At 42.3% G+C, this 25302-nt stretch overlaps 1 protein-coding gene and 1 pseudogene across 2 annotated transcripts in view; both read left to right on the top strand.

Annotated features, from left to right (window-relative positions):
- Nalf1 (NALCN channel auxiliary factor 1) overlaps nucleotides 1-25302 on the top strand; it is a 449357-nt gene that overhangs the window by 362596 nt on the left and 61459 nt on the right. The gene's annotated exons all lie outside the window — the stretch shown is intronic.
- LOC130862781 (mitochondrial glutamate carrier 1-like) lies at nucleotides 21175-22110 on the top strand (annotated as a pseudogene).

The following is a 25302-nucleotide window of genomic DNA, read 5'->3' on the forward strand; positions in this document are numbered from 1 at the left end:
TAAAGTTCAAGCCCACGTGGTTCTGAGGATAAGGATCCCTTCATGCAAGGCATGTTGAAAAATGCCCACCACTGAGTTTTCTCTTTTAGTGGAAAGCAGACAAATTTCTGCCAATGGATATTTCCAATTCACTGGTAACCTCTAAAAAATAAAATAAAATAAAAATAAGCGTGGTTTTCAGAGTTATATTATCTCAGGAAAAGCAACTGTGGCAGTATCTTTTGAATTTCCAACACCTGACAAGAAGCAGCTTAAAGGACGAGGCCTTATTTTGGTACAGAGTCTGAGAAGATCATGCCCATCATGATGTGGAAGACGTGGTAGCAGATGGGTCTATGGCAGTGGAAGTGTGAGCGTGAGGCTGCTTGTTCATATCGTAGAAGGTCAGCAGAGAGAGGTAAATGCTGGTACCAAGCTGGTTGTCTCTTTTCCCTTATTTATTCCATCTGTAACTAAGCCAGTGACAATGGGGCCATCACTTTAAGGGTTAGTCTTCCCACTTCTTGAGTTAAATGCCCCAGGAAATGCCCTCACAGATGCATGCCAAGGTGTGGCTCACCGGTGTACCCGGTGTGCCTTCATGGAATCAAACTGACACAATTAGCCATCACAAGTGAGATATTTAACTTATAAATTTTAGAATGTATTATGTGAGAAGTTACCAAGTTTTGTGATTGTTCTTTGATTGTTAAATTGATTTGCAATGTATACTCATGTTATACTTTAAGTTTGAAAAATCTTGTCAAACAAAAATGTCCTTCTTGAAAGAGTACTTTACACATATAAACACACATCAAGTTTGGGGACAAGGGAGATGGCTCAGTGGATAAAATGCTTACTAAGCAAGTGGGGGGATCTGAGTTCAGATTCTCAGCTCCTACGCAAAAACTCAGGGAAACTTGGCAGGAAGTGGCTGGTATAGAGTTAGGTGGAGCCCAGGGGTTTGCTATCCCAAAGAGTGAGCTCAAGAGTCAGTGAGTGATTCTATTAAAAATGCAGGTAGAGAACAATTTGAGGATGACAGTCTGCATCGACCTCTGGCCTCCATGCGTACAGTAACAGTGAGCAGAGATGCACAGACATGCACACAAAGAAAAAGAAATTGTTTACTTTCCATTAAAAGTAATTTTTTAAAACCCCCAAGAGGTGAGTAACTACAAAGCCTTGGATTTCTGTGGCTCCCAGGTCATCATTTATCAGATGAAGCCATAGTGAAGAGGCTCTTACTTCCCGTTGTCACTCAGCACTGGAGCACACGGCTGGAAAGCAGGGAATTCGAGCCTTTGCCATGGGCTGCTTATCTCAGTGTAGCTAATGGTAAAAGACTCGGCTTCCAGAATAAAGACATGCACTTGGAAAGATGATTTTGCATATTCGATTATTCATTTGAAACAGTTATTAGGCATAATCAAACTATAAAATATAGCAAACTGGATAATATGCCCAAAGGGAGATGAACGATGGAAGGGCCATGTTGGCAATTAAGAGCGAGCTTACCCAACCAGAGCAATCAAAGGCCTTTGTTTCCTGAAATTTGTTTCACAGGCTTATGCGAGGACTTCAGGGTACTCTAACCCTTCAATTAACAACTACTTCCCATGTACCAGATAAGACTTTCGCTGAGTCTCTGGTACATTCAATGACATGGAGATTTGGAAATATGTTCAGAGGAAATACCAGCACAAAAGCACTGTGGGCAAAGGGCACATGGGCACGTGCCTTCACAGGTCTGTTGGATCATGCTACAGTTAACTCATTTCAAAGGAAAATGTTGACTGAAACATCTCTTTTATTTCCTTTTACACTTATTTTTTAGGAAGGAAGGCGAGGAAATTCTATAGACTACTAAACTCAATAATAAAAGTTTATGATCATCATTGAATTCATTAAACAATTTCTAGCAAAATAAATCTCCCTGATAGCAACGGAAGAGTAGAGATGGGTACTTAAGAAATTAAAAAACATAATGAAGGCATTCTACTAAGAAAGCCTGCTAAGTGCACACTCACTGACTATGAATAATTTTCCCATTTTTCTATCAGGACACGAAAGGGCAGCACCATTCCCAGCATCCTCCTTACCCTTGGCATTACTTAATGAGACTCAGCTCTCAACTACCCCCACCCAGGTTCCTTCCAGTCCTAGGCTACGGCTTGTTTTTAAATCCACTCATTCCTGAACGTCTATTCATGTATGCTTTGTGAGTCACGTGGATAACCATAGTTTTTAATGTTCTTTTAGTCATTGAAACATCTCTACCCCAAGCTATTCTGCTGGAGTGTTGGTGACGAATTCATCCAGGAAATAGCTCCTTTTGTCCCCAAATGGCTCTCAGCTGGATGGCAGCTGATGGAGCCTGATGGACTTGTGTGCGCCCACTCAGATGTCTCCTCCAGGAAAGCTTGGGGAAATTGGAAGCTGATTATCACCAAATTCCCTAGGCTCTAAACCACCAGTAAATAGCTTCCCACACATCAGTCCATCCCTGTGTGCAATTATGTGATGTATTATGCATGCATGCATGCATTATGTATGTATATATGTATCCTATCATGTACATGTCATAGAATGTGATGGTTAAAATTGATAGTCAAGTTGGCAGGGTTTAGAATCACCAGGGGCTAGTTCTGGAAGTATCTGTGAGAGACTTAGTCAGGTAAGTTGAGGTGGAACAACCCACCCAATCTGTGAAGTGCCTCATCCCATGTGCTCGGGACTGAGACTGAATACACCATAGAGAATTAGTTGAGCACCAGCCTTCATCGCCTCAGGACTGTAGATCAGTGTGAGGAGCTGTCTGAAGCTCCTGCTGACATGCTCCACCCACCTCCACTTGGACTTTCTCATCTCTCTCCAGGGCAAGTTCCCAACTGTGATCTCAACTGTTGTTGTTTGACCAAGTTTGTTGAAACTAGTGATTCTTTAGAAGGCCCTTGGGATTCCTCTCCTAATACGGTAAATCTAGAAAGAAATATGTGAGCATGATTCGAGTTAATGACTAAGATCTTTTACAACATATAAGCTATATGCAATAACATATAGCCATTAAAAATGTTTTCCCTCTTAAAAAAAAAAGAAAGTGGGATACTGATTTAACTGTTTCTACTTAGCTCCTTGTCCCACAAGTATTGGCAGATACAACAGTAAATATTTCCATTCCTACTCAATGTGTATGAGTGGGGATTTAGGGAAATGTTTAGCTGATGGGGTTTCTTATGGGGACAAACTATCTTAAAGATTTAACTGGAATAAGAGACTCCATCTAGTTAATTTACTCATGGGGATTGGAGACTGGCCACAGGTTTTATGCCACAAACACTTCTATGGTTAAGTTTGGATGTCCTCCACATATGGCATTCTGTCATAGTGAACGATCAAAAATATGGCAGATCACACATTGTCACTGTCAATTATGCTGCTGCATATTCAACACATTAACCCCAGTGATGTGGGAAGAAACTATGTGAGGATGTGGTGTCATGGCAAAGAATGAGGTAGGCTGGGAAGTGTGGTGGCCACTACACATGCAAGCATGGCATTGCTTCATTGAGCACAAAAGTTTCTTTTTCTGATAACCCTTGTGGCATAGTTCCAGTGTGGCCACTCAAATCCGGGCCTCTCTTACTCTGTGATTGAAAGCTTCTGGCACAGAACCTGGGGATATATACCAACAGCAAACACCCAGGGTGGCTTTTGCTGCAAAAATTAAGCCTAACCTCGAACGCTCGTATGGAATGGAATATTGGTAGTGACTGACATCACATGGTCATCAGACAGACCTGTCCAAATGCAGGCCAGGGGTGCATTCCACCAGAAGGGCTGTCATTCTCCCGACCTCTACCTCGGTCTCTCATCTTGACATACCAGCCCAGTGGTCAGTGCAGTAAGTTACGTACCAAGAAGAGCTTTGTGTAGACATCAGGATGGAGGCAGTCGGGATAATGAACCACTGCGCAGAGAGGTGGTCCATCACTTTCTAGGCTCTAATCCATACCACTGTCTGCAATCCTTTGCCTTTGGGCTCCATTTCTCTGCATCCTGAGCCTGTGACAGGACTCAGGGTGCTCTCAAATGCTCTCAGGTCCCTTCTGTGCTACGTTTCCTCTAGTTAAGCATTTTACTCTTATGTTCAGACTGTGCCAGTTATACCAGGATCAGCTCAAGTACTCCTTCTGTGAGGCCTTTCTTGCTTTCTCCCGAAGCAGAAAGTATCTCATTATTTCAAGAACTCCCAAGACATTTAGTCTCCTTTCTGAAGATCTCCTGGGACTCGCTACCGTCAGCCCAGTAGCAGTTATTTGTGGACATTTCTCATGCTTCCTGTTCTATGGAAACTCAAGAGCAGGATTTGTGTCTAATTTGTCTTTATATCCCCAAGGTGCCTACCAGTGTCTTTCATCATCCAACTCCCAGGAGATAATTTTAGAATATTATAAAATGCTCACCAGTGGATATACTTAGAGATACGTCCCATGGGTAGGAAGAACACTTATTTGTGTATGATACTAATGTGTAAAATGATGTAAATGCATTATTGAATATTTTCTAAAAATTATTTTATTAAGTAAATACAAAGTTTGTTATTCCAAGTTGTTGATATAAAGAACTAAAGCACTCCTTTTTAAAGTACATTCTTTCTCTAACCAGTTAGGACACTAATAGGGTCCCAATTTCTAGTTATGAAACTTGAAAGTTTGACACAAGAATTCATGTTGTTATAACTTTTAGGGCAAACTGCACAAAAGACTAAATTGTCATCTTGTCTACCTCATAAGAAGGTACTGTTCATTTGAATGAAATGTGGTTATAATTTGGCTACAGGTAGCAATTAGAAATGCAAAATCCTTAAATTATATCAGTTTTATCTAAATAAAGTCAGGCAAACCATCAACAACCAATTTTATTCTATTTTTCATTTTTTAATTGATTTTATTGAGCTATACATTTTTCTCTGCTCCCCTTCCTTCTTCTCCCCTCCCCTTCAACCCTCTCCCATGGTCCCCATGCTCCCAATTTACTCAGGAGATCTTGTCTTTTTCTACTTCCCATGTAGATTAAATTCACATATATCCCTCTTAGGGTCCTTGTTGTTGTCTAAGTTCTCTAGGATTGTGAATTATAGTTTCGTTTTCATTGCTTTCTGTCTAAAAACCACTTATAAGTGAGTACATATTATATTTGTCTTTATGGGTCTGGGTTACTTCACTCAATATGATGTTTTCTAGATCCATGCATTTCCTGCAAATTTCAAGTTGTTGTTATTTTTTCTACTGTGTAGCACTCCAGTATATAAATGTACCGCATTTTCCTTATACACTCTTTGGTCAAGGGGCATTTAAGTTGTTCCGGGTTCTGGCTATGACAAACAATGCTGCTATAAACATAGTTGAGCACATGAAAAACCAATTTTAAATGCAAAATTCTGACAAAAGACATTAAAACCAGCCCCCATTCTGGGCCACAGTTCCTATTGTTTTGTTTAATAGTTAACCAAAAAAAAATATTTGTGTTTTTATCCAAACAGCCAAAAACTGTATTGTGGATTTTTTTTGGATCTCTACTGTCACACTGCTGGTACAATGATGTTTAAAATGGCAAATAAACATTAACAGCCCTATTCAGTATAAAAGCATGAGAACAGCCTGTTTATGCATAAAACTAAAAACATGATTATAGTTCTCAAAGAGATAAAACTAAGAGGCCTGAAATTTTAGAGCAGTGGGTCCATTTTCATGGAAAAGAATATTTAACCTGGACCTTACATTTGGGACCTTGAGATGCTCCGTGGTGAACTGCAGGATGTTGTGTCTATCATGTCGGTACGAAGAGAGAAGGGAAAGCTTAGAGTAAAAGCTACAGAAAGATGAGAAAGGAGTGAGAAGTTAAAAAGTACCAATTCTTGTGGCCATTTGGAAGACAAATAGAAACCTTGATAAGAATAATTCCCATTAACTTCAAGAAGCTTATTACAAATAATAATGGAGAAAGTAGAGCTATTGATAGCAGGATCTAAAAGAAACTTAAAAGGCATATTTCTAAGACTCACGATAGAGGGCACCATGATGTTATAGCCAGGAGGTATTCTGTAGCTAGAATTGAATCTCAGAATGAGAAGCTAGAGGATACAGAAAAAGATGTAGGCATGGTCTGTGGTGGGCCTGGTAAGGAGCGCTTGGGAGCATTCAGGGAGGATTCCCCTCTGTAAGGGCTCTGGAATGGAGCATTTCCCCTCTGGAAGGACTCTGGAATGAAACACTTTTTCCTCTGAAAGGGCTCTAGAATGGAGGATTTCCCCCTCTGGAAGGGCTCTGGAATAGAGCATTTCCCCTCTGAAAGGGCTCTGGAATGGAGCATTCCCCCTCTGGAAGGGCTCTGGAATGGAGCATTTCCCCTCTGGAAGGGCTCTGGAATGCAGCATCTGTCCTCCCAGGGATCTGCCAGGAGTGGAGAGCAGATCATAATACTAAGATAAAAGAAGAAGAAAATGGATAGTATTGACCTCATGCGAGTCAGAAACAGTACTGAGAGCTTGGCGGAGTGCAACATTTAGACGTGTTTTGAATAAACAGACAATCAGGTGAATAGCTGGACACAGGTGACATTCTTTTTTGCCTTCAACATTACTCCTGGGCTTCCTAGAAACCTTGTATAAAGTAGAAGGAAGACTTTTGTGTAGCAGGTAACATTTAGTAGTCTACTTAAAGCAGATGAGAAAAGAAGAAAAGCAGACAGATGCCCTGGAGTTGAAGTCACAGGCAGTTGAGAGGCGCCTGACAAGGCTGGGAGCTTCTCTGGTCCTCCACAACAACAGGACACTCTCTTCACCCCCGAGCCATCTCTCCAGCTCCAACATTACAGACTTTTAGAAAGGACGATTCATGTGTTTTATTTGGTGTCATTTTAAACTACTTTTTGCGTATCCAGAATTCCTGAATATAATTAGAACCCATGATGTTTTCCGTTCCTTCTGTGGTCTCACGTGAGGAAATGCGATGGGTTCAGCTGATCGCCCTCCCATCCATGACATTTGAGTGACACTGTTGAGCCAAGATGTGAGGGACAGGCGAGGGGAAGCAAACACAGCACCCCCAGTGCTAAAACGTGTGCAGCCTGCTGCCTTACAGAAGCTGCTTCCTGTAGGCACTGCATGGGCAAATATTGAATTACAATGATTGATTAGGATTGAGTCTAATGAATTTTGTGTAAATCTTCTTTGGCTGATGATCAGTGGAAGACACTGTACCATGAGCTTTGGTTGATAGGATGGACAGGGGTAAAACTCCTGACTAAACATTCTTGCCCTTAGCTGACTTTTCTTTCAACAAGTTGCAATCAAAACTGCATATTTGCAGGTCCTGGTGAATGATTTGACACCTTTGCAACCTCTGATAAACAAGGTGACTGACATTTTATGATGCAGTTTCATGTGTCCTGTGCAAACTATTGTTAATGATAAATCACAATATAAAATGAAGACGCGTGGCTAATTATGACCAAATTTTCTCATCAATTATGTGTTGGGGGAAAGGGTTCCTTGTTCTTTCCAGCTGCCTGACTAGCTTACACACCTGAAATAATCACACAAAAACCATATTATTTAAATCACTGCTTGCCCCATTAGTTCTAGCTTCTTATTGGCTAACTCCTACATCTTAATTTAATTTATGAAATTAGCATGGTTAAAGACATAGAGAAAACAATAAGCCATGAGTTGGGATATGGCTCAGGGATTGGTAGTGGCCACTTAGCATGTGCAGGGGCTTGATTCTTGGCACAGCAAATTGTCACTATCATTGTAAATAAACAAGACAAACATTATTCACCTAAAATGACTTGAAGGGTACCACGATATTTTATTTATGTTTTAATAAATAAAGCCTTGCCTGAAGACCAGAAGGTAAAAGTAAGACTAGAGGACCGGCAGTGGTGTCACACGCCTTTAATCCCAGCACTAGAGAGTCACACGCCTTTAATCCCAGCACTAGGAAGTCACATGCCTTTAATCCCAGCACTAGGAAGTCACATGCCTTTAATCCCAGCACTAGGGAGTCACACGCTTTTAATCCCAGCACCAAGGAGTCACATGCCTTTAATCCCAGCACTAGGCAGTCACACGCCTTTAATCCCAGCACTAAGGGGAATAAAAGATGGAAGGAGACAGAGGCTCAGGGCTCAATCTGCAGTTCCCTAGCCTTGGTAGAGGGAAGACTTCTCTGGTGGCTTTGCTGATTTGCTTTTCTCATCTTCACCTTGAACCCCAATATCTGTCTCTGGGTTTTTGTTATTTGTGCTACAGAGGGGAACCACACAGAGACTGTGTAGGACAGAAAGTAGGTAATATTTATTCAGCATCTCTATTCCTCTCCAACCTGCTACTTTTTGACCTGCTCACTCATTGCCTTAAAGACATGGTTTGGAGTATTTGGGGGTTGTGATCTTTCTCGTAAACACCTGCTGGTGATTTCTGGAATAACAGGTAGAAAGGGAGAGCTAGGAGCTGGTTGATGGTATGTGGGCGGAGACCAGAGTAGAAGTTGGGGACACGGAGGAGGAAAGAAGCCTGAAATAGGACTCATTGTTATGTCGTTCAAGCACTGGCTCTAGAAGCCAGTGTTTCGAGGCTAAGTGACTGTAAGTGGTCCTGCTCCCGGACAGCTCTAATGACAGTCCTGACAACCAGGATCCGAATTTAGACACCCGTAATGGCTCTTCCTGGTTTGCAGACATCTCAAAACAGCACCGTTGATGGAGTGACAGGATAGGAAACTCTGCTTCTTGCTGGTTGAGTTTTTAGAGGAAATAGCTTGAAGAAACGAGCATGGCAGACTTTCTTTCCTCAGAAGGAAATGGAGGCGAGGCTAAAAATAATAACCTCTGACCTGGCTCTGAGAGTGGCATTGTGCTTGCTAAGTCAAATCCTAGTTGCTTAATAATTCACAGCATTTTAGATAAAGAAGGTAATATGTAAATAGAGTTCTCAGACTAATTCTTGGATATGGAGGGAAAATGACTTTGTAATTTCAAAGTAGTAAATTGAATGTTTTCTGGAAGATACCCAGCATACACTATTCCTAAATGACAGTTGAAATTGACAATTATGTTAAATTACCAGAAAACTCAAGTAATTTCCAAGACTCAGTGAAAAACTAGAATGTGAATACAACATTTCGTATCTTGCATAACTCCCAAATAAGGGGAGGAAGATCATTTTGTTAATTTGGAGATGTTTCTTGGAAGATTTTCATTTGCATTTTTCTACTTCTTTATTGATTTTGATTAAAACACGCTTGTTGGGTCAACAAATCAGACATCCATACATGTAGTAAGAAAAAAAAGAATTGAGTTAAAACTTTTATATTATGTAAATTTAAAATATGTTTTTCAAATTATAGATGATTGTTCATCTAAAACAAATGTGTGGTGTTTGGTTTCCTTAATCATTGATTTGTTTACATTTTGTGGTTTAGATGTCTCACTTTCATGTGATAACAAAGATGAGATGGGAACATCAAAGGGCCAAATGTCAGGCATAAACATATCTGTATTGAACTAAGCCTGTAGAAATGATTTCTTAAAAACCCTAACACTAGACCCGGAATTCAGATATATGAGCCCCAGCCAATCATTTTTTCCTCTTTGCTTTTTTTTTTTTTTTTAAATCTCTGAATGTATGAAACACGGGTAGATGTTTTCGGCTCTCTGTGTGATCTGTTGTCTCTTGATTGGAACATGTCCTAAGGGAAGGCGAGGGGAGAGTTTAGCAGTTCTTTTGGACAAGTTTCCCATTTGTGCAGAATATATGGTGTCTGGCAGGCAGAGACCCATTGACCCCCAGACTTCACTTCTTCCTATGATGCCACACCAGCTCCCAAGTGTAGACTGGACTTGTCTGTTCAGTCCTAACAAATAAATAAAACGTGGTAAAAGAGATGTAGGTCAATTGTGTGGCTTTTGCTTTGGGTTCCTTTTCTCAGAACGTTTCTGCTAATGTGTGTGATCTGTGATACATAAAAAGGGGTGGGTGGGGGTCGGGGCACACTGACGCTTTCTGCTCACAAGCTCTCGGGACGCTAGCAACCCCCCAGAAACACAGTTCTGACAAGTTCCTCTTGTTCCAGTAAGAACTTGAGATACTGCCGACCTGGCCAACATTTCCTGCCATCTCATGGAATAGACGATTGAATTCAGCTTATCATATGGTTTTTCAGCATTTGTGTATTTATTTCTTTATTGTAGCTATGGCTATATGTATGTGGCATGTGTATGTTGTGTGTGCATAGGGAGGACAGAGGACAATCTATAAGTTAGATCTGTCCTTCTACCATGTAAGCCCCAGAGATTGTACACAGGTCATCAAACCTGGAAGTAGGTGCTTTTACTCACTACGTCATCTTGCTAGTACTTGTGCAGTATTTAAAACCAACAAATTACTGGCTGCTTGCCTAACACTTAAACCAAATCTGTATTTCACATGGAAGCCGTTGATGTGAGATACGTTGATCTGGAGGAACAGTTGAGTCTCTCATAGAAACTGTAATGGGTAGGGGGCATTGCTATTTCAAGCTGGGTTCTGCCCAATGTGTTGAGGGGCAAAAAGTAACTAATCCTTCATAATAATTAGGTGAGGGGCCAAATGATCCTTACTCCCCACTCAGCTTACTGACATAGGTTTTAATTGGTCCCTTGTGTGAAGCACCAATAATAGACATTTTATATCCCCCTTTCTTCTGGGATAGAGCACAGTTTATTGCTTTGATGGTAGGGGTACTGTGGAATTTGAATTATTTTTCAAAAGGTAATGTACTTGTTATACTCTCTACTAAATGGAGAAGTAGATTATTTTAAGGCAATAAAACTTCAACAGCGTGAACCATTCTGAAACAAGCACAGCTACTGTGGAAATGCTAGGCAATTTTATTTGCTCAGTCACTGTGCTAGGATCATCACAGTGACCCATGGGTGGCACAGGCTTAGCACATGACAGTGTCTCTGAATCCTTCTTTCCCTCCATTTGGATCCTATGACTCACTAAATACTATCCTGCTATTCTTGGGGACTTTCTCAGAATCTTTCTGTCTTTTCTTAGTCACTTCCTGTTCTGGCAGGCAAGGTCCTCTCAGGTCTGCAGATTCCTACAGCCTATGGCCAATCTGCTGCCATGCCTGCTTTTACGACAGGGTTCCCAGTTGATGCCAGGGTCCAGCTTACAACCACTCTGGAAGCAGTGAACAAGAGAAAAGAAATATAGACAACAGAGGAATGCTGGATGTCTATTGCCACGTTGTCAGTCCTGGAAACATACATGAAAGCAGCATTACACAGATGGATCAGGCTATATTTAGGGATATATGTTCTACATATACATTTATACATGAATTTTAAAGCGATCAAGGAGGATTATATGACAAAGTTTGGAGGGAGGGAAGGGAACGATAAATGTAATATAATTTCAAGGATAAAAAACATGTTACATTGTCAGAAGAATCAATAAAGGGCAAGTAGCAATTCCTGACCAATCTTTTGTTTATTTTCCTTGCTTTTCCATCATATCTTATTCCATAGTATATTGCATTGGTGCCCACTAAGGCATACATTGCTCTGAAATGTTCTGCAAGTTTTGTTTAAGAATGAGATCCTACTGTTAGGCATGTGTGAACAATGTGACTTCCTTCTGCCTTTGGACAGCCATTGTGTGTGGCAATTGAACATAGACATGGACACTCATCTAAGAATTCAAGTCTCCTAGAACCAAATTACAATGTTGTTTGAAATTTAAGAGAAAGAAATTCAAATAAGACCCCAGACCTCTGCAGTGCCTGGTCTTTCTCTTCTGGGGAGCTGCTGAGGTGGGAACGTGTACATATTTGGTGTCATGGAAGCCATGGAAAGCCCATTTCTCTCCCAGTCTCTCCAGATAGTATTCTCCAAGGATTTCCCCACCTCTGCGGTGCTGGAGGGCAGCTGCTGCCATCCTTGATCCTTCAGGGAAATGGCATGGCTCACACAGCAGGAGGACCCAGTTCTACTCTGAGAGGCCCAGTTCAAAGGTGGTTGGTTATTTCCCTAGGATGTTCTCTTCTTGCCATTTTTCTTTATTCATGACTTTGATTTCTTTTCCTGGTGTCATTTTTCTTTCAAATGGGCTCTGTCATTTTGCACCCCAAAAGAGAGTAAACGCCTTAGGTGTCCCAACTCAATATTTTCAGTGATGGTTTTTAACCCTTTTGAACATCCATCTTCATAGCATTAATGTCAGATTTTTCTGGTAGGAGTCAGAGGTTTGGGTTTGTGTGGTGAGGAAATAAATGCTCTGTCTGCAGGCAGATGTATGTGTCATCGGGTGTGTGAGGAGACAGAAAGGCTGATACTGTTCAGCCAAGTTATCATCTGTGTGTGATTTTCTAATGTTGATTTATTCGTCATGTGGTGGAAATTCTACCACAGCTCTAATAGCGTTGTATGTAAGCCTATGTGTAAACAAACAAAAGTAGACTTCAGGACCATGGAGAATAACACTGCTCTTATTTACAAAGCCGTTTGTATTTGTTAATTGCTTTTCTTCCTATCTCCAGTGCCCTGGTGTTAGCAGGGCTGATCATTACAACTGTTAGTCTTCAAGTAACCAGGACCCAGTCAATGGGGTTATAATCAACAGGAACGGAGAATTTGCTTCACAAAATGAAGTAGAACCAGTCAGTACAGACAGGAAGGGCATCTTTGTTGTACCTGACAGGCCACTTCCCCTGTACAATGGATAACCCTGTCAGTCTTCAAGACAGGCAATCAAAGATGAGGAAGTAGTCATGGCAATTGCTTTCTGTGAAGTAGCTGGGGGAAGGCAATGCTAAGGAAGCATCCTCCTTCCTAGCCGAATGTTTCACTTCTTGCCTGCACTGAGGTAAAACCCAATTGTGTGACACCTGTGCTCTGCTCGTCACTACTATCCATGCTTAAAGTCCTCATCCTGTAACCAGTCTTATTGTAGATTTAAAAAGAAAACGTGCTTTATGGAAGGAAAGTCATGCTGCTGCAGAGATTGGTTTTGTATACATATGAGTGCTGATAAATTCATTAATATTTTGTGAAAGAAAGGGGTTAGAACACAATGGGGAAAATGAATGGTTTAATTTTTAAAGTTAAATCTATTCTTTGTCAGTTCCGTGCATGTCTATCAGTCATGCTGAGTGCTCTCTCTTCTACTCCCTCCAATCTTCCTACTTTAGCAAACACCCTCCTCCCCATGAGTCCTTTTGTATCTTTTTGTTTTGTTTTTGGACCAGCTGAGTTTAACAAGGAAGTTTGTTCGATCACGAGCTTAGAATTGTGCATTGGAGCCTGGTAGACTCACCACTGAGCACAGATCTAAAGACAACGACTGCCCTTAGAGTCCATCAGTATCCAGTTATTCCTAGGAAGAGGTGTAGCCCTGTGAGCCCCTGCCCAACCCATGACTGACTGTGGAAAAGCCACAGTCCCTTGCAGATGCAGATGAAGTACAGGCTATGCTACCATGGCTGCAATGGCTCTGTCATGCCCAGCAGACAGCATCCACAGCTCTTTGCGTCATCCCTTCTACTGAGACTCCCTGAGCCACGGAGGGATTGTTAGAAAAAAATGTCCTATTTAGGGCTGAAGACTCCATCGCCACATTTCCTTGGCACCTTGGAGAGCTGTGGAATTCTACACCCACCCATTCACTGCTGTTCACAGCAGCGAGCAGTATCTCTGACCACTGTAGAGAGATGTGCCTAGAAGCTCACCTCCAAAAAGGCAAGCGGAATTAATCATAATTCAGTTCTACATAAAGTGGGTTATGTTTCTCAATGATGAATGAATAAAAACTACAGAAGAAATTTATTGTGTAGACAATGATGTTAGGAAACCATAAATTAAAATGTTAATATTTTTACTGCCTGCCCTCTTGAAATGCCCTCACATCACAATGTATGGAGGCTGGGGAGTGAGGGGTTGGAGTGTTAGAGGCTACTCTGGTTGGTTCTTTCAAGGCCAGTGATGTGATCATAAGGACTCTACTCTCCTGAGCTGAGGCAACCATAATCAGCATCCCCCCTCCGATGCCTCCAGCCCATCATATTGGATATTAAGACTCCAGAACACACATTTCTTTTAGGCACACAAACATTCATTCCATAACACTGTCTAAAATTATCATCTAAAAGAATTGTTACACGCCATAATAAGGGAGCTATAAAACTCTGCTGCTGCCTTTTGTTGCATGGTTAGAAGGATTGTGGGTACAATTTCTATCGCTTCCTTTTCTCCACATCAGCCACAGGAGGAGCCCAGCAACCCTCAAGGCCAGGTTTTCACATCTGATCATTACTTGCCAGTCTGTCCATTAGCACACTATGGGGTCTGGGCCTCAGCAGCTCCATGTTTCGAGACCTGCACTTGTGGTATCTTCAGTTTACTTTCTTTCCAGATGCAGCATTGTACACTAATGCCAAGGCAGCTTTTTTATACTTCATAGTGTCTAGTACATAGTGTTTCTCCCATCCATCTTCTGCCCTTGAAATATGTGTCACCAAAGAGTCTAGGAAACTGGCTATTCAATCACCAGGAACAAAAGAACAGCATGTCCTGAGCACCTCTCCCAGGACAGGCACTTGTCACAGTTAGACTCTTGGTACAGTTTCTGATGATCCTTGGTCATTATTTTCCAAGAAGTTGAATTTGAGAATAAAGTTCATAATTGACTATAACAAAGACAGACATGGCAAATACTCTGAGTCTTCCTTAGAAACTAGATATTTGATATAGAAAATTAGAACTTTGCATTTAGTATGAATGTTTGGAGAAGGAAAATATATTTTTATATATTACAGATTCCCAGCTGAAGCCTGCATAATAAAAGACTGACTAGCAAGGGAACAACATACTAATTATTCAATGTAAGTTTTGTGTAATACATGAATTTTTACGAGGAAAGGGAGACCCTCAGAAAAAATAAACTTGAGTATTTTAGTACTAGGTTTGATGATGGCTGGTAATTCCTGAATACATAGATTAGGAAGAGTCCAGCATCTGATGGTGACAGACATGGATGTGAGCGGTTGGGTATGAAACACACCCACAGGCTGTGTGTTTGAACCCTTGGTTGATAGCTGGTGAAGCTGCGTAGGTGATGCCATGAGCCTTTCAGGAGGTAGAGTTCCAGCAGCAGAGGTGGGGCACTGGGTATGAACTCTCCTTATATGATATAGCCTAGAACTGGTTCCTCTCTCTCTCTCTCTCTCTCTCTCTCTCTCTCTCACTCTCTCTCTCTCTCTCTCTCGTGCGTGCGCGCGTGTGCGCGCGCGCGCCTGCCACCATGTGACTAGACACATCAGGCTCCCATTGGCACAGACTAGGCCTCTCTGCTATGGTGGACTAAAATTCCCTCCAATTGTGAGTCAAAATAAACCCTTTCCTCCCTAAGTCACTTCTGTCAGGCATTTTGTCACAGTTGTGAAAGAAAGAATTAGTACATTGTGGAACCTCCAGCAAGCCTGATGTCCATTTCTTGTCATCTCAGTGACTTTGACCACTTTTCCCCAAGCACAGTGAGGTAACTCCTTACATAAGAGTCTTGTGATGTGTTCCACAGTACACTCAGATCATCTTAAATTCCCTGATTTGCTTCAGGGGACAATATTAAGGAAGGTGGAAAACACCTCTATTTCTCTTTCCTCAAGTATCACAGTGCTGTATCATGGGGTGGCATGTTCTGATATGATATTAGCATATTTTCGTTCTTTATGAGTAGATATATATGCCTTTTTGTTTGTATATTGTAGATTATAATGTTTTGTATATAAGCTTTAATCCTATTTCCACATACAGCTTATACCACTTGGCTGTGCTATGTAGCAGGGTTAATCCCCATATCTGATGTGATGGTTGTCTTGGTTTCTGGCTCCCTACAGAGATAGAAGCATTTCAAAGCTAACCAAGATATGGTATTTGTTTCCTTGCCTGAAGGTTTTCTTTAAAAGTTTGGGTTGTTTGACGGTCTATGAAGTACTGCATGGTAGAAAATATACGTTGATGCTGACCTACAATTTTTTGAAAACAACTAAAAATTATGGTTTACAAACTACAAAACCCCTAAGTCAATTAATTTCACTGCCTTTGCAAAATGTGTAGGATTTTATTAAGAATCACCAAATGTAACTAAAATCTTAGTGATGGTAACACAGAGGTGGAGAGATGGTTTAGTGGTTAAGAACACTTTCTCTTCTTTCAGAGGACCCAAGTTCAATTCCTTATGGTGCTCAAAGTATCTGTAATTCCATTTCCAGGGTTCTGATATCTTCTGTGAACATTTCACACAATGTGCACATAACTATATACAGACATGCTCATAAAACAAGATAGACTTTTATAATGATAATATTCTCTTTTGTAGAAATGTTCAAATTCAGCCTAATTTTCAGTAATTATGCTGATTTTATATGTGCATTTGTATCTATATTATGCATATATGAATATGACATTGTGTATATATCATCATAATTTGATCATAAAAATGTCTGCAAACTTACACTTAAGTGCTGGTCTTGTCACATGAATGTACTTATATGTGATGTATAGAGAGTCACAGTTTTGTGTGAGTTCATGTTTAAGAAGTTCATTTGCAATGTGTAACTGCCATGAATTTTCTGTGTAATGTTAGATACAATATATCTGTGCTGTGGTTCACAAGATACAGCATAACTGGGCTGTGGCTCACGAGATACAATATATCTGTGTGGTTAACAAGATACAATGTATCTGTGTGGTTAACGAGATACAATGTATCTGCACTCCGGCTCATGGGATACAATGTATCTATGCTGTGATTCACAAGATACAATGTATCCGCGCTGCAGTTCACCAGGTGCTATGGATCTGTGCTGTAGTTCATGAGATGAGAAGACAGTGATCCAGTTTCAGAAGGGAGAGGAATGAGCCTTGAGACCATAGATTGCTGAGACATGTGGCTCACCACTAAAACTATGCATGTGCTTGTAACTGGTAGCTAACAAATGGCTCCAACTTATGTACCAAAACTGACAACTGTTTGCTCAGAGTTCTGTAGGCCATGGCCAGCTGCTGGCTGACTTCTCAACTCAGAGTCTCTCAACACCTCACATATTATTGAGGGCTGTGTTCAAATAGCAGCTTAAGCCACCTTCTAAGCTCCCCCAGGTTGTTGAATAAATCCAGTACCCTGCAGCTCTTACTGAGTCAGCACAAGTGCCCTCAGTGCTTCTGTATTCTGAGTCCTCCTGACTTCTGTTATCACTTGGTCAAACCTCTGGAGATACACTGGGTTAGGTCTGAAATACTCCCTGATATCACTATTAGATGATGATAGCCTCCCAATCCCCCTTTGAAGCACTTTCATAGACTCTTGGTAATTACATCAAGGGCAAAACCCCCAGGAATGTCTTTAAACTCTGGAGATCATCAGCTACCAAAAGAGGGATGCCATCAAGACATCATACATACGAAAACAGGATTACTGGTGGTTCTTGATGTTGCGAGTAGTGACTTGCAATGAACACATCTAATTTTCTTTAAACTTCTTGAAAATATAAAGGCTGCCAACAGTATTATTTTCTGTGTTTTCCCCTTGAATAAAACAGAAAATCCATTTCATCAAAATCATTCGATAGTGTGTTCATGTCCACGCTGGAATGTAACATTCTGTACTTGAAATCATACTCAATATTTGAAGAACCATGGGTTTAATCTATTCATATTCACTCTTTGATGTTTAACATTTGAACAGCTTAGGCATATCTAAGACTGGAAGACACAGGATACGATGATGAGAAGAATGAAAGCAGAACATGTCTGTTTTTTCTTAGTGCAAAATAGAGTATTCTGATTGGTAGTTTATAGATAATAGAAAGATGGAAAAAGATAGTAGAGAGATAGATGATAGATAGTTAGATAAATGGTTAAATAGTTAGATGGTAGATAATAAATAGGTAAGTAGAAAGTTGAGAGGTGATAGAAGAAATCTAACAGATGATAGGTAGATAAATAAATAGATGTGGTTAATAGATAGCTGGATAGAGGATAGATAGCAAATAGATGCACAGATGGTGGATAAATGCTAGACAGAGCATAGATGGACAGATGATGATAGTAAACAGGAGTATATATAGATGAATATAGACAGCAGATAGGTAGGTGCAGAAATAAAGAAGTGTTGGTAAATGGATAGTGTTATGTTGAGCAGTTTATTGCACATCTGACTTGGGATCTTTGTGAAATTTGCAGACTGAAAACCTAGAAGAAACTGGTTGTGAAAGGAGCAGGGTTGCCATTTAGGAATGGCTATGCCATGCTAGGAATAGAAAAAAAGAAAGAAAGAAAACACTGTCGAAGGGCATAAGAATATCTATCAAAGATGGGGCAGGCAGAAATGCTGGGACATGTTTTCCTGGAGCCATGTCAATAGGCCCTTAAGATAAGAATAAGACATCAAAGCTTGTTTTTGAGGCCTAAATAAAGCTTGTGTCTTTGTGTATGTATATAGCAATAGCTTCTCTGTGTATGTATATAGCAATGGCTTCTCTCTAATTATTTTAAAACTCATAACAAGATGGCTGATAGCTTCAGGTTACCATGTATCAAAATTTATACAATATTTCCAGGAAAGTATTAAAATTTATAGACTTTCTATTGGAGTCCCACTTAAAGTGTTACTGTGGTACATGGTGCATGGATTGCCCCCAGGAAACACTGACGTAAATTCAGCCTTGAAGACAAGGACCATGAATAATTCAACTAAAGGAATGGCCAAAGTTTGAGATGGAAAGATATTAAATTTTCAATGTTCTGGAAAATTTTGATTATTCCTGGAAGAGGAACTTTAGGTAGCTGGTCAGTCTTAAATAACTGTACACCATTCACAATTAAAAGTGACACCATGTGATACATATTGTTTCTCATATTACAAAGTAGAATTTCTACTAACGTTGCAAGAGCTTCCCAACTGTGTTGACTCTGTCTCTCCCTTCCCACGACTGACGTTCTAACATGGACCAGCAGTTGTCTGCCCTGACATCACTGAGTGGATGATTAAGGTGAAGACCCATGACTCTCTAACATGGACCAAGATGAAGACCCATGACCCCCTAACACGGACCAGCAGTTGCCTGCCCTGGCATCTCTGAGTGGATGATGAATATGAAGAGGCTCACTCGTCATCTTTCTGAACACAACTCTCAAAACTCCAGAAGAGTTGCTGTGAAGAAATTCTCCTACGAAAATAATAAATTTAAACTTGGCATGCAATCTTCCTTTAAAATACCTTGAAAACACTAAAAATTTTCCATGGTGCCCATATTTTCTAAAGTATTTCTGTTTTGAGTAAATAACATTACCAGCCTTTAACCAATAAACAAAATTTTCCATCCACCTCCCAATCTATTTTGTTTGCTTCTAAACACCTCTCCGATCTGTTTTCCTCCACACACATTTCTCTCGTTTCATCTAGTTCTCAAGGCCTCCCCTGCTGATTGCTCTGTCTTCTGAAGTAACCTCCTCCCACTCCCAATTCCCTGATTTCTCATCCGGTCTCGACTCAGAAGCCAGAGGGATAATAGAAACACACTCATCTTGCCATCTTACCCCTACCGCCTTAAAATAAATTGCCAGTGGAGAAAAATAAAGCAAAGCATGTTACTTCTCCAGGCTGCCTCCTTGCTCTCTGAGACTCACTCGGAGACCTCTGTCTGGCTCATCCTTTAGTCTCCAGCTTGCTGGACAGCCCAGCCCCGGGCTACCGAACACAGTGCATCTTCAGATTCCTCTACTCTCTGCCTCTGTGCCTCCTAATCCACACAACTTGCATTCCGGTTCTCCTTTTAAAGATGACTTCTTTTAGAATATCCTAGGATTCACCCAATTTGATTAATACCCTTCCAGCTTTAATTGAATGTTTGTGAAAAGAGGAATGCAGCCACGAAGAAAAGAAATTCCCCACTTCCTTCACTCAGTTTCCTTCAATGGTACAACCAGAGCATCAACAATAACATCATGTATCTACAGGCTGGGTGACCTTCACTCCCGTGTGTGTGTGTGTGTGTGTGTGTGTGTGTGTAGCTGCCTTCTGTGTTTATGCATATGCAGTCCTGTATGCATGCCCCACAGAAACAATGTGGTTTCTTCATAGGGATCCTCTTTTGCAGGCTTGCCCACATCGTCCCATTCCCTCCTGGTCTCCAGGCACCTGGTCATGTCTTCAAGTCACCTTTCTGTGCTTCTTTTTATTATCAATGTATGCTTGGACCATCACTCGACTCATACGTTCTTTGTTTTCATGTGGTGGTCACAGTCCTGGTTAGACTCAAAATTCGTTAGGTTTTGTTGACCAATCTGTGACCAATTTCTATTACATCACTATGCACCAAGATAATTCCATTTCTCAGGCTACTCTTGCACTTCAAAGGCAAGGATGAATAAATCACATGTGGTGGGGAAAGCTTTATTCAGGAACCAATGCACTAAGCAAAACCTTAGTCCCAGCGCTGGATCTTCCATGTGTTATTCAGGCTGCAGACAGGCCTGGGCCAGCTGCATAGTGAGATCAGTGGGAACATGAGCAAGCACGTGCAGAAACACCTGTCTTGCCCACCACTGGGAAAGTGGTGCTCTATGGCTGATAAAACAGCGGAGCTTCTGCTCAGGGGTCGAGCTCACGCTGAAGCCCTCAGTGAAGATAACGAAGGAAATGTTCAGACTCAGCCTATCCTCAGGGTCAAAGCCGCGGTATTGCTGAGCAACGGAGGGCATTTTGTGTGCAATCCTACTTCGTGTGTTAGCTTCTGATTGTGTTCAAAGACCCATGTGACTTTTCTACGACACTATACACCCATGTTCATAGTTTGAGTAGGTCCATACATGTACACACAATAGATAATCACATATGTAAAGTTCTAAGTACCTAATTCTTCCCCAAGAAAAGCTACAAACCAGAGGTTATGAAACGCACAGAGAAACAAACAAAAACAGGAGGCAACCCTGGTGGCAGAAATTGTTCTAAAGGTGTGGACATCTCCTTCCCCACCATCAGCCACCACGAGAAGCCACCCACACTGTCCTCATCAGCCCCTACCCATCAGTGCCTCTGCTTATATCACCTGGTAAATCAGCCTCCTGCTTCACTTGGTCTAAATGACTGATAAGCAGACCAGCCTGCCGGCCAAGTTCATCAATAGTGGCATTGCAGGGCTAATTGGGGTCACCTGCGTGTTCCCCATTGGCCTGGCTAAGACAGGACTGCAGAACCAGCAGAATGGCCAGCGCGAGTATGCCAGCGTGTCTGACTGAGCTACTTTGGCAGGTCCAGGGGAGGAGCAGCAAACCTGATTTTGCTCACCCCTGAGAAGGCCATCAAAATAGCAGCTAATGGCTTCTTCAGACATCAGCTCTCTAAGGGTGGACAGAAGCTGACCCTATCTGCGGAGATTGGCAGGCTGCAGGGCTGGCACCTGACAGGTGATTATGATCACCCCCGTGGAGACGCTGAAGATCCAGTAGCAAGATGTAGGCCGCATTGCTGCTCAAAGGAAGATTCTGGCTGCCCAGGCTCAGCTCTCAGCCCAGGGAGGTGCTCAGTCCTCAGTAGACTCGAGGAACTTCAGTAGAGGTTCCATGGCCTCAGCCCATGGCCACCCAGCTGACCCATGACCTGCTGTGGAAATATGGCATTGCTGACCTCTGCAAAGGACTGAGGACCACTCTGCTCAGAGATTTTCCCTTCTCCAATGTCTACTTCTCCATGATTGCCAACCTGAACCAGCTGGGCTGCCCATCTTCCAAGAGGTTATCTTTCTGTGTGTCCTTTGTGTCAGGCTGTGTGATTGGGAGTGCAGTCGCCATGGCTGTCCACCCCGTGATGTGAAGACTGGACTCCTCGCTTGAGCTAGGCTTCAATGCAGACAAGCAGTCGGTGTTTCTAGACAAAACCGGGAAGATCTGGAGACATGAGGGCCCCTCAGCCTTCCTGAAGGGTGCATACTGTCATGCACTGGGCATTGCCCCGTGCATGTGTACTTCCTGGGTGTCACTGAGTCCCTGCTGAGGCTGCTGCAAGAATACCAGGCCTGAGCCCATGTCTACTCCTCCCCATCCTAAGGGCTAGGACCAGAACATGGTGAACAGCAGAAGCCTGAGGAGATCTGGTCTCTCCCCAGTCATCCCCATCACACAGGAAGGTAGGGAGAGGATGCACGGTCCAGATGGATGATGCACACAGACGCACCCACGGGGTCCTGAAGAGAAAAGAAAAATTGGACTCTAGGTCTTATATATGTAGAAAATGCTGAAATCTGTGCATTCCTCAAGCAAGTCCCGTCGAGACAGTCCTGTCTCATCTCTGTACCCCAGCCTAGTCCTGCCTGGCCTGAACAGTCCCTGAGACAGAGCCGTTCTCTGTACTGGGGCCCACAGGTCCATTGGCTCTGGTCCGAGGTTCTCCTGGTCTACACACACACACACACACACACACACACACACACAATTATTTACTGAATTTGCTGTGCCCACATGGCTCTGCCTATCTGTCCTACTGTTGCTTCTGCCTCCCGCCAGCCTTGCAGCAGGACTGGAGTGGTCTACCCTCATGTGAAGCTAGGATTCCTAGGCTGGGTATGCTGCCACATTCAATCCTGATCCCAGGCACCCCACACATACTCTTCCTAGTCAGTTTTTTGGCCTCTATTCGGTGTGGGTCACAGAAAACTTGAGGTCTTTGTGTGCCTGTGGTAGGGCAAGTTGCCCCCACAACACACCCCAACAGTCAGCTGATCAAGCTATCTGGGGATGGGCCCTTAAGGTCAGTTGCCTTTCCTTATGGGGTCAGGCTCCCTGTGCTTGTGTGCTGTGTGTGCCTCAGGCCGTCTGCTGACCCCTTGAAATCATTTAGTTCTCCAGCCTGGTAACTCTTCAGAGAGAGCCCTACTCCTGGAGAGTGCTTGTGCGGAAAGGGCAGGCCTGATGGCAGAAGCCTGGGCCACCCAGCTCTCTGGGCTTCTGTTCATATTTGGCAAAACTCCGTCCACCCTTCCAGCCGTGGATCCTCCCTTCTGAATCAAAGCAGCCCCCCTCCCCTATCCTGGACATGTGATTGTGTTTGGTGATTGACTAAGGGGCCGCAGCTATGTCCCTCAAGCCCCATGTCCTCCAAGAAGGCTCCTTCCCAGCGGCACTACCTGGGGCTCAAGCCTAAGCAGTCGCCACTTCATTGTTGCTCCCAGGAGCCTCCTCTCCGGTCACGTCTGTACTTTCAGAGCTGCTGCTACGTTCAGAATTGTATTTTTTCCCTTTTGAAGAGTTTTAAGAAGTTGTACCTTTTTGTGTCTTGTCATGGAAAAGATACATAATTTTCCTAAATAAAACAAACAAAAAAACTGCTGCATTCGGGAAGAATGGACTCAGCAATGAAAAACAGACAGTTGTGCAGAGTGGAATATCATCTAAGCGAGACAAGTGGCTGTCTGCTTTCCAGGACACCTGAGAAGCAGCCGTGTTCACGTACAGTGAACAGTCATATGTGTTTTAAGATGGTGAAACTGTGATTTCTTTCGTGGTGGGAAGAGAAAGTAGCACGAGATAGTTTTTCACTTAATTGCACAGAACAAGCATGAGGTTTTTGTCTTTGTTGCTGCTGTTCTGTGACCGGGAGACCAAGGCCAACCCAGAGGCTGGTGTCTGCCCGCGGGCCATGTAGGAGGTTCCTACTGTCTGTAGGAGAGGGAGGTTCCTACTGTCTGCAGGATATGCAAATGATCTGTCTGCTGCATCTCTCATCAGCCAGCATCCCCTTGACTATAGGGCACGGATAGAGCACCCATTCTTTCTTGGTCTGATTGGTGAGATTAGGAAGAGAGATTACATACCTAATAAGGCTCCCCGGTACCTGAAAGCAAATGAGGTCAAGTATAAAGGGCTGGGTGTGGTCCGGTGTCTGGGAAAATGCACGTAGCACATACAAAGCCCAGAATTTAACCTCCATCCAGCACCGCACAGACTTGGTGTGGAGGTACATGCTTGTAGTCCTGGCACAGGGAAGCTGAAAGCAGAAAGGCGGGAGTCCAAATCATACTTATCTTTTTGGTACCTAGGGAGGTTAAGGCCAGTCTAGGCTACATGAAATCCTGTCTTTAAAACGAAAGTGTAGGAAATAGTACACTTGAGCCAATGTGAGCCAATACCTCTATCATCTCTCCCCCAGAACATCAGAGCTCCCCTGCATCCAGCTGACCACAGGCACTAACTTCTTCAGGAATGTCTTAGAAATGGTGATTACATTTATGTCACTTCGATGGATGATAAAAGAAAAGTCGCGGGGTAATGAATTGCACATGGCAAAAGTGGACCCCATGCTAACAGGGCAAAGAAATTACAATGGCTTCTGTAAATTTTTAATTTTAGGAAAATCCCATGGAGTGCCTTATGTTTCTTTTTTAGAATAACTTTTATATCTACAGATAAACTTTTGTTTTTAAAATAAAGAGAATCATTTGGTATACCTTGGCAGAAGGAAAATTATACAGAACGTGATTATACAGACCAGTGAGTTAAAGAAAAGCAGCTTAGTGCACAGTGGAGAGGAGGGGGCATCAAGATTGTAAGAAATTCATGAGCACATAATTTCATAATGACATGCTTCTCTCATGGAGACTTTGAATATCACCATTGAACAAAATGATTTAAAAGCCGGGCGGTGGTGGGGCACGCCTTTAATCCCAGCACTCGGGAGGCAGAGGCAGGCGGATCTCTGTGAGTTCGAGACCAGCCTGGTCTACAAGAGCTAGTTCCAGGACAGGCTCCAAAGCCACAGAGAAACCCTGTCTCGAAAAACAAAACAAAAAAACAAACGAAAAATGATTTAAATTTATTTAGTCTCTGGATTTATCAAATGCAGTCTTTACATTAATCAGATGAAAGCTTGCTCAGATTGCGCAATGCTCAACTAAATTCTTAGCCTGCCCACAGCATCTGCTGCCCCTAGGAGGTGGCTGTAGAAACCAGCAGAGCCGAAACGCAGGATCTGAGTTCTTATCTAGGGAAAGCGACCGGAATGATTTTCATAGGGGAGAGACAGAATAGGATGGATTCTATGGATGATTAACTAATAAATGAACTATATCATCCAAAAATATGCTCCATCCTCCACACTCAGGGACTTCAATGAATCAGAAAAGGGAGTCCACACGCATGTATGTGTGTGTGTGCATGCATGTGCGCACACATGTGTGTTTATTATCAAGACAGTGAGTGGCAGGTGTGCAAATATTT

Source organism: Chionomys nivalis, chromosome 20, assembly GCF_950005125.1.
Source record: "Chionomys nivalis chromosome 20, mChiNiv1.1, whole genome shotgun sequence".
In the NCBI taxonomy this organism is placed as follows: domain Eukaryota; kingdom Metazoa; phylum Chordata; class Mammalia; order Rodentia; family Cricetidae; genus Chionomys; species Chionomys nivalis.